Here is an 8,083-nt window from a genome sequence, read left to right as displayed (position 1 = left end):
CACATAGCACCTCTGCTCCTTCTCTCAATACCCATGGGGAGATGTTATCTGGCCCCATTGCCTTTGAGGTATCTAGCTCACTCAGAAGCCTCTTCACTTCTTCCTCGGTGGTGTGCACTGTTTCCAGCACTTGGTGGTGTGCCCCACCTCTCCGTCTTTCTGGAGTCCCTTCTGTCTCCTCTGTGAACACTTCTTTGAATCTCTTGTTGAGTTCTTCACATACTTCACGGTCATTTCTTGTTGACTCTCCTCCTTCCTTCCTTAGCCTGATTACCTGGTCCTTGACTGTTGTTTTCCTCCTGATGTGGCTGTACAACAGTTTTGGGTCAGATCTGGCTTTCGCTGCTATGTCATTTTCATATTGTCTTTGGGCCTCCCTTCTTATCTGTGCATATTCGTTTCTGGCTCTACGACTGGTCTCCTTATTCTCCTGGGTCTTTTGCCTTCTATATTTCTTCCATTCCCTAGCACACTTGGTTTTTGCCTCCCTGCACCTTTGGGTAAACCATGGGCTCATCCTGGCTTTTTCATTATTCCTGTTACCCTTGGGTACAAACCTCTCCTCAGCCTCCTTGCATTTTGTTGCTACATATTCCATCATCTCATTAACTGGCTTCCCTGCCAGTTCTCTGTCCCACTGAACCCCGTTCAGGTAGTTCCTCATTCCTGTGTAGTCCCCTTTCTTGTAGTTTGGCTTCATTCGTCCTGGCCTTCCTGCTTCTCCCTCCACTTGTAGCTCTACTGTGTATTCGAAGCTTAAAACCACATGGTCACTGGCCCCAAGGGGTCTTTCATATGTGATGTCCTCGATATCTGCACTACTGAAGGTGAATACTAAGTCCAGCCTTGCTGGTTCATCCTCTCCTCTCTCTCTTGTAGTGTCCCTTACGTGTTGGTACATGAAGTGTACCAACACGTACCACACACGTGTGTGTGTGTGTGTGTGCGTGCGTGTGTGTGTGTGTATGTGTGTGTGTGTGTGTGTGTGTGTGTGTATGTGTGTGTGTATGTGTGCGTGTGCGTGTATGTGTGTGTGTGTATGTGTGTGTGTGTGTGTGTGTGTGTGTGTGTGTGTGTGTGTGTGTGTGTGTATGTGTGTGTGTGTGTGTGTACTCACCTGATTGTACTCACCTAATTGTGGTTGCAGGGGTCGAGACTCAGCTCCTGGCCCCGCCTCTTCACTGATCGCTACTAGGTCCTCTCCCTCTCTGCTTCCTGAGCTTTGTCATACCTCTTCTTAAAACTATGTATGGTTCCTGCCTCCACTACTTCACTAGCTAGGCTATTCCACTTCCTGACGTCTCTATGACTGTAGAAATACTTCCTAACGTCCCTGTGACTCGTCTGATTCTTCAGCTTCCAGTTGTGACCCCTTGTTTCTGCGTCCCCTCTCTGCAACATCGTATCTCTGTCCACCTTTTCTATTCCCCGCAGTATCTTGTATGTCGTTATCATGTCTCCCCTGACCCTTCTGTCATCCAGTGTCGTCAGTCCAATTTCCCTCAACCTTTCCTCGTACGACATTCCCCTGAGCTCTGGGACTAGCCATGTTGCAATCCTATGTACTTTCTCTAACTTCTTGACGTGCTTGACCAGGTGTGGGTTCCAGACCGGTGCTGCATACTCCAGTATGGGCCTAACATACACAGTGTACAGTGTCTTGAACGATTCCTTATTAAGGTATCGGAATGCTATTCTCAGGTTTGCAAGGCGCCCGTATGCTGCAGCAGTTATTTGGTTGATGTGTGCCTCCGGTGACGTGCTCTGTGTTATGGTCACCCCAAGGTCTTTCTCCCTGAGTGAGGTCTGTAGTCTTTGTCCACCTAGCCTATACTCTGTCTGCAGTCTTCTTTGCCCCTCCCCAATCTTCATGACTTTGCATTTGGCAGGATTGAATTCGAGAAGCCAGTTTCTGGACCACATGTCCAGCCTGTCCAAGTCTCTTTGTAGTCCTGCCTCATCCTCATCCGATTTAATTCTTCTCATCAACTTCATATCATCTGCGAATAGGGACACTTCAGAGTCTATTCCTTCCATCATGTCGTTCGCATATATCAAAAATAACACTGGTCCTCGAACTGACCCCTGTGGGACCCCGCTCGTCACAGGCGCCCACTGTGATGCCTCTTCACGTACCATGACTCGCTGCTGCCTCCCTGTCAGGTATTCCCTGATCCATTGCAGTGCCCTCCCTGTTATATGCGCCTGATCCTCCAGCTTCTGCACTAATCTCTTGTGGGGAACTGTGTCAAAGGTCTTCCTGCAGTCTAGGAAAACGCAATCTACCCAACCCTCTCTCTCGTGTCATACTTCTGTTACCTTGTCATAAAACTCCAGGTTTGTGACACAGGATTTGCCTTCCATGAACCCATGCTGGTTTTCATTTATAATCTTGTTCTGTTCCAGGTGTTCCACCACTCTCCTCCTGATAATCTTCTCCGTGACTTTGCACACAATACATGTCAGAGACACAGGTCTGTAGTTTAGTGCCTCATTTCTGTTTCCTTTCTTAAATATGGGGACTACATTTGCTGTCTTCCATTTATCAGGTAGTTGCCCAGTTTCAAGGGATGTGTTGAAGATTGTGGTTATGGGCACGCACAGTATCTCTGCTCCTTCTCTAAGGACCCATGGGGAGATGTTGTCCGGTCCCATCGCCTTTGAGGTATCAAGGTCACTTAGGAGCTTCTGCACCTCCTCTTCGGTTGTTCGTATGTCATCCAACACTTGTTGGTATATTCCCTCTTGGTGTTCCCTTCTGTGCTGTCTTCCCACAGCCCTTACTGTCTCTACTGTAAAAACTTCCTTAAATCTCCTGTTCAGCTCCTCACATACCTCCTGATCATTTCTTATGAGTTCTCCACCTTCTGTCCTTAATCTGATCACCTGATCTTTGACTGTTGTCTTCCTCCTGATGTGACTATGCAACAATTTCGGGTCAGTCTTGATTTTCGATGCTATGTCATTTTCATACTGTCGCTGGGCCTCCCTCCTTACCTGTGCGTGTGTGTGTGTGTGTGTGTGTGTGTGTGTGTGTGTGTGTGTGTGTGTGTGTGTGTGTTTGTGTGTGTGTGTGTGTGTGTGTGTGTGTGTGGCGCTTGAAGACAATGCCATAGTTCTATCAACCTTCAGTCTCGTCTACTATATATAGTGCTGTTACATCAGACAACGTATATATTCTGTATAAAGGAGACCTTCAGAGATAAGCCATATAATAAGCTCAGCAGGAATTAGCGTGGAGGGTCATGGAAGCTTATCTTTAGTAGTGATAACCTTAACTGTGTGACTTGTGGCACCTTAACGTTCCCTTAATTCCTTCTTCTTCTCCACCTTTATGGTCAAACAAAAATTATTTCAGTAGATAAAAGCAACAGAAAAGGTTTTTTTTATTAATATATATCTGAAAAAAAGTTTTTGGAAATGATTATATGAATTTAGGCATATAAGTACTAACATACAAACTTACATGGAGAAAGTAAAAATTTGGAAAGAAAATAATAGTATGTTATATTCTAACATACTTAATTATACTTTTATACTTAATTATACTTTTATACTTTTTTTTATAAACTCTTAATACACAACATTTTCCAGTCTAATAATCACTAATGCTTTGTTAGTTGTAGTTTTGCTGTGTTATTTTAATTTCCAATCCTTTGTATTAACTCTATATTCATATCAATGCATATTCTTTTGGTCTTCAGCGGTCTTAGCTGAAGTTGAAGTTCACCTGAAATTCTGTGAATACTTATTGCAAAGTCTGTATCACAAATAATGCTGTTGTTTTTGTTGATTTTTATACCTGACATCTGAAGTCTAAAGACTGTACCACTCAACCCGCTTGTGCAATCATTCAACTCTGTTGAGTGGTACAAGAATGATAAATGAAGAGAGCCAAGTCTTCCTTCAAAACTGCTCAGACTTGTCTGACAAGAGTCGCTGATGGAAGTATTTAACTACGTTGATTACTAGATGACTGATGACTGAACCACAACAGTTGATTACTAGATGACTGATGACTTAACCACAACAGGGCTGATCTCATTTCAGATACTGGCCAGGTTCCTTGTCTTGAACCCTGACAACTCTCTCAAGAAGTCTAATGTAACTCATTAGTTCGCCTATTCATAATACACAAGAAATAACAGTACTTTCAGAATGTCATTAATTCATTGGATTATTTACCTGTTAAAGCCATAGAAGAAGGAATAGCTGCTGAATATAAGATAAGTTGAAAATTGCAATAGACGGCTAAATTGGGACACCAGAACTCTGAGTATGAGTAAATTTAGATAAATGTTGACTATAACAAAGGAGAGGAATTTAGGTTATTTCTCATAGACAAGAGGAGTAGGGCCAAGAGCTAGCTCTGATCATACAAACAGTTACTGGTGAGAGAATTATTATTAATAAAGAACTGCTGCTGTGACCACAGTTCAAATACCTGCGCATGGCATGAATCATGGTTATTAGGTATTCCCGAAACTGACGTATCGGTCCGATTAGGACCGTTAATGGTCCAAGTTGGAACGATACGTCGTCATAAATTTCATTCTTGTACGTGTCTGGTTATTTGTGTATCATCCTCTGTGTTATTCCGTTACTGTCGTGTCTGGTTATTTGTGTATCATCCTGTGTGTTATTCCGTTACTGTCGTGTCTGGTTATTTGTGTATCATCTTCTGTGTTATTCCGTTACTGTCGTGTCTGGTTATTTGTGTATCATCCTGTGTGTTATTCCGTTACTGTCGTGTCTGGTTATTTGTGTATCATCCTCTGTGTTACTCAGTTACTGTCGTGTCTGGTTATTTGTGTATCATCCTCTGTGTTATTCCGTTACTGTCGTGTCTGGTTATTTGTGTATCGTGTGTTACTGTCGTGTCTGGTTATTTGTGTATCATCCTGTGTGTTATTCCGTTACTGTCGTGTCTGGTTATTTGTGTATCATCCTGTGTGTTATTCCGTTACTGTCGTGTCTGGTTATTTGTGTATCATCCCCTGTGTTATTCAGTCACTGTTGTGTCGTTTAATTTTTTATGACTGATGCCTCCTCTCAGGCCTTTCGAACTTTATATTTTAATGTCACGAAATGCAATATTTCTTATCAAATTTTTGATCATATATCGGTTTACGTGTGGTCAGCAGTAACGGTCTGGTTGTTCTGACCCTGATCCGTCACGAGGCCTGGTCACGGACCGGGGCACGGGAGCGTTGACACCCGAAACCTTCTCCAGGTATAGCCCTCCATGTATGCCTTTAACATGACCTTCAAGCTGGGTGAGATTTTGCCTCCTCCTCCACTAGTCACTAGTCAGTACAGATCACCTGTCCACAAGTCTGGCAATACGGTGCACCTGGAGAAGGAAAGTTATTTGAATAAATAATTTAGAAAACAGACAACTTGATAAATGAAACACTAACGCAACATTTGCCATTTTTTATTCTGGAAACGTTTCGCCAGCCAGTGACTTTTCCAGTTCAATTCAGAGAGATCGGTGGAAGATGAGGAAGAGTTTTAGGTAATCAGTCCCTCAGCCTAGAGTCGACATGTTCAGTCCATCTATTTTGATAGACTAACACATCGACTCCAGGCTGAGTGACTGATTACCTTAAACTACTCCTTGTCTTCCACTTTTCTCTGCATTGGACTGAAGAAACCACTGGCTGGCGAAGCATTTCCAGAATAAAGATCACCAAGTGTTGCACAAGCGTCTCATAACAGGCAAGGTATTTTTTCGTTTTTCATAACAGAAACATCATCGTCCCATAAAATCGCGCCGGACCATCATCTTTGTATCGTACTGCACAACGTGAACAAGATATCACATCATTCGTACCTTAACTTCAAATTTTGGCTAAATTGAATTTTGGCTGCAAACACACAACTTTCAGTTGACTTCCTAAACTACAACTAACCTAAACGCTATTATATATATGTAGAAGCTGATCTGTCACATTCCTTCCTGCCACATAACACGACTGTTAGATGACCTGACTCTAATATATATATATATATATATATATATATATATATATATATATATATATATGTATATATACATATATATATAATACATCTATATATATATGTATATATAGATGTATATATATATATGTATATAGATGTATATATATATGTATATATAGATTCCCACCAGGGCAGGGTGGCCCGAAAAAGAAAAACTTTCACCATCATTCACTCCATCACTGTCTTGCCAGAAGGGTGCTTTACACTACAGTTTTTAAACTGCAACATTAACACCCCTCCTTCAGAGTGCAGGCACTGTACTTCCCATCTCCAGGACTCAAGTCCGGCCTGCCGGTTTCCCTGAACCCCTTCATAAATGTTACTTTGCTCACACTCCAACAGCACGTCAAGTATTAAAAACCATTTGTCTCCATTCACTCCTATCAAACACGCTCACGCACGCCTGCTGGAAGTACAAGCCCCTCGCACACAAAACCTCCTTTACCCCCTCCCTCCAACCTTTCCTAGGCCGACCCCTACCCCACCTTCCTTCCACTACAGACTGATACACTCTTGAAGTCATTCTGTTTCGCTCCATTCTCTCTACATGTCCGAACCACCTCAACAACCCTTCCTCAGCCCTCTGGACAACAGTTTTGGTAATCCCGCACCTCCTCCTAACTTCCAAACTACGAATTCTCTGCATTATATTCACACCACACATTGCCCTCAGACATGACATCTCCACTGTCTCCAGCCTTCTCCTCGCTGCAACATTCATCACCCATGCTTCACACCCATATAAGAGCGTTGGTAAAACTATACTCTCATACATTCCCCTCTTTGCCTCCAAGGACAAAGTTCTTTGTCTCCACAGACTCCTAAGTGCACCACTCACCCTTTTCCCCTCGTCAATTCTATGATTCACCTCATCTTTCATAGACCCATCCGCTGACACGTCCACTCCCAAATATCTGAATACATTCACCTCCTCCATACTCTCTCCCTCCAATCTGATATCCAATCTTTCATCACCTAATCTTTTTGTTATCCTAATAACCTTACTCTTTCCTGTATTCAACTTTAATTTTCTTCTTTTTCACACCCTACCAAATTCATCCACCAATCTCTGCAAATTCTCTTCAGAATCTCCCAAGAGCACAGTGTCATCAGCAAAGAGCAACTGTGACAACTCCCACTTTATGTGTGATTCTTTATCTTTTAACTCCATGCCTCTTGCCAAAACCCTCGCATTTACTTCTCTTGCAACCCCATCTATAAATATATTAAACAACCACGGTGACATCACACATCCTTGTCTAAGGCCTACTTTGACTGGGAAATAATTTCCCTCTTTCCTACAAATATCTAACTTGAGCCTCACTATCCTCGTAAAAACTCTTCACTTCCTTCAGTAACCTACCTCCTACATCATACACCTGCAACATCTGCCACATTGTCCCCCTATCCACCCTGTCATACGCCTTTTCCAAATCCATAAATGCCACAAAGACGTCTTTACCCTTATCTAAATACTGTTCACTTATATGTTTCACTGTAAACACCTGGTCCACACACCCCCTACCTTTCCTAAAGCCTCCTTGTTCATCTGCTATCCTATTCTCCGTCTTACTCTTAATTCTTTCAATAATAACTTTACCTGTGATGAATGGTTATGAAAACCGACAAGTTGAAGAATTGAGACACTTATGCAACACATGGGAATCTTTATTGAAGAAACGTTTCGCCACACAGTGGCTTCATCAGTCCAATACAAAGTAGAAGTGGGTAAGGAGAGTAGAAGTTTGAGGTAATCAGTCCCTCAACCTGGAATCGATGTGTTCAGTCCATCACAAGAGTGATGGACTGAACACATCGATTCCAGGTTGAGGGACTGATTACCTCAAACTTCTACTCTCCTTACCCGTTTCTACTTTGTATTGGACTGATGAAGTCACTGTGTGGCGAAACGCTTCTTCAATAAAGATTCCCATGTGTTGCATAAGTGTCTCAATTCTTCAATAACTCTACCATACACTTTACCAGGTATACTCAACAGACTTATCCCCCAATAATTTTTGCACTCTCTTTTGTCCCCTTTGCCTTTATACAAAGG

The 8,083-nt window shown here is 42.5% G+C and overlaps 1 protein-coding gene across 1 annotated transcript in view; it reads right to left on the bottom strand.

The window, feature by feature from the left end:
* LOC128684027 (roundabout homolog 2-like) overlaps positions 1-8,083 on the bottom strand; it is a 472,726-nt gene that overhangs the window by 209,592 nt on the left and 255,051 nt on the right. The gene's annotated exons all lie outside the window — the stretch shown is intronic.

This window comes from Cherax quadricarinatus, chromosome 3, assembly GCF_038502225.1.
Source record: "Cherax quadricarinatus isolate ZL_2023a chromosome 3, ASM3850222v1, whole genome shotgun sequence".
Taxonomy (NCBI): Eukaryota; Metazoa; Arthropoda; class Malacostraca; order Decapoda; family Parastacidae; genus Cherax; species Cherax quadricarinatus.
Note: the sequence above shows the minus strand (reverse complement) of the source record. Positions and strands in the feature narration are given on the sequence as shown.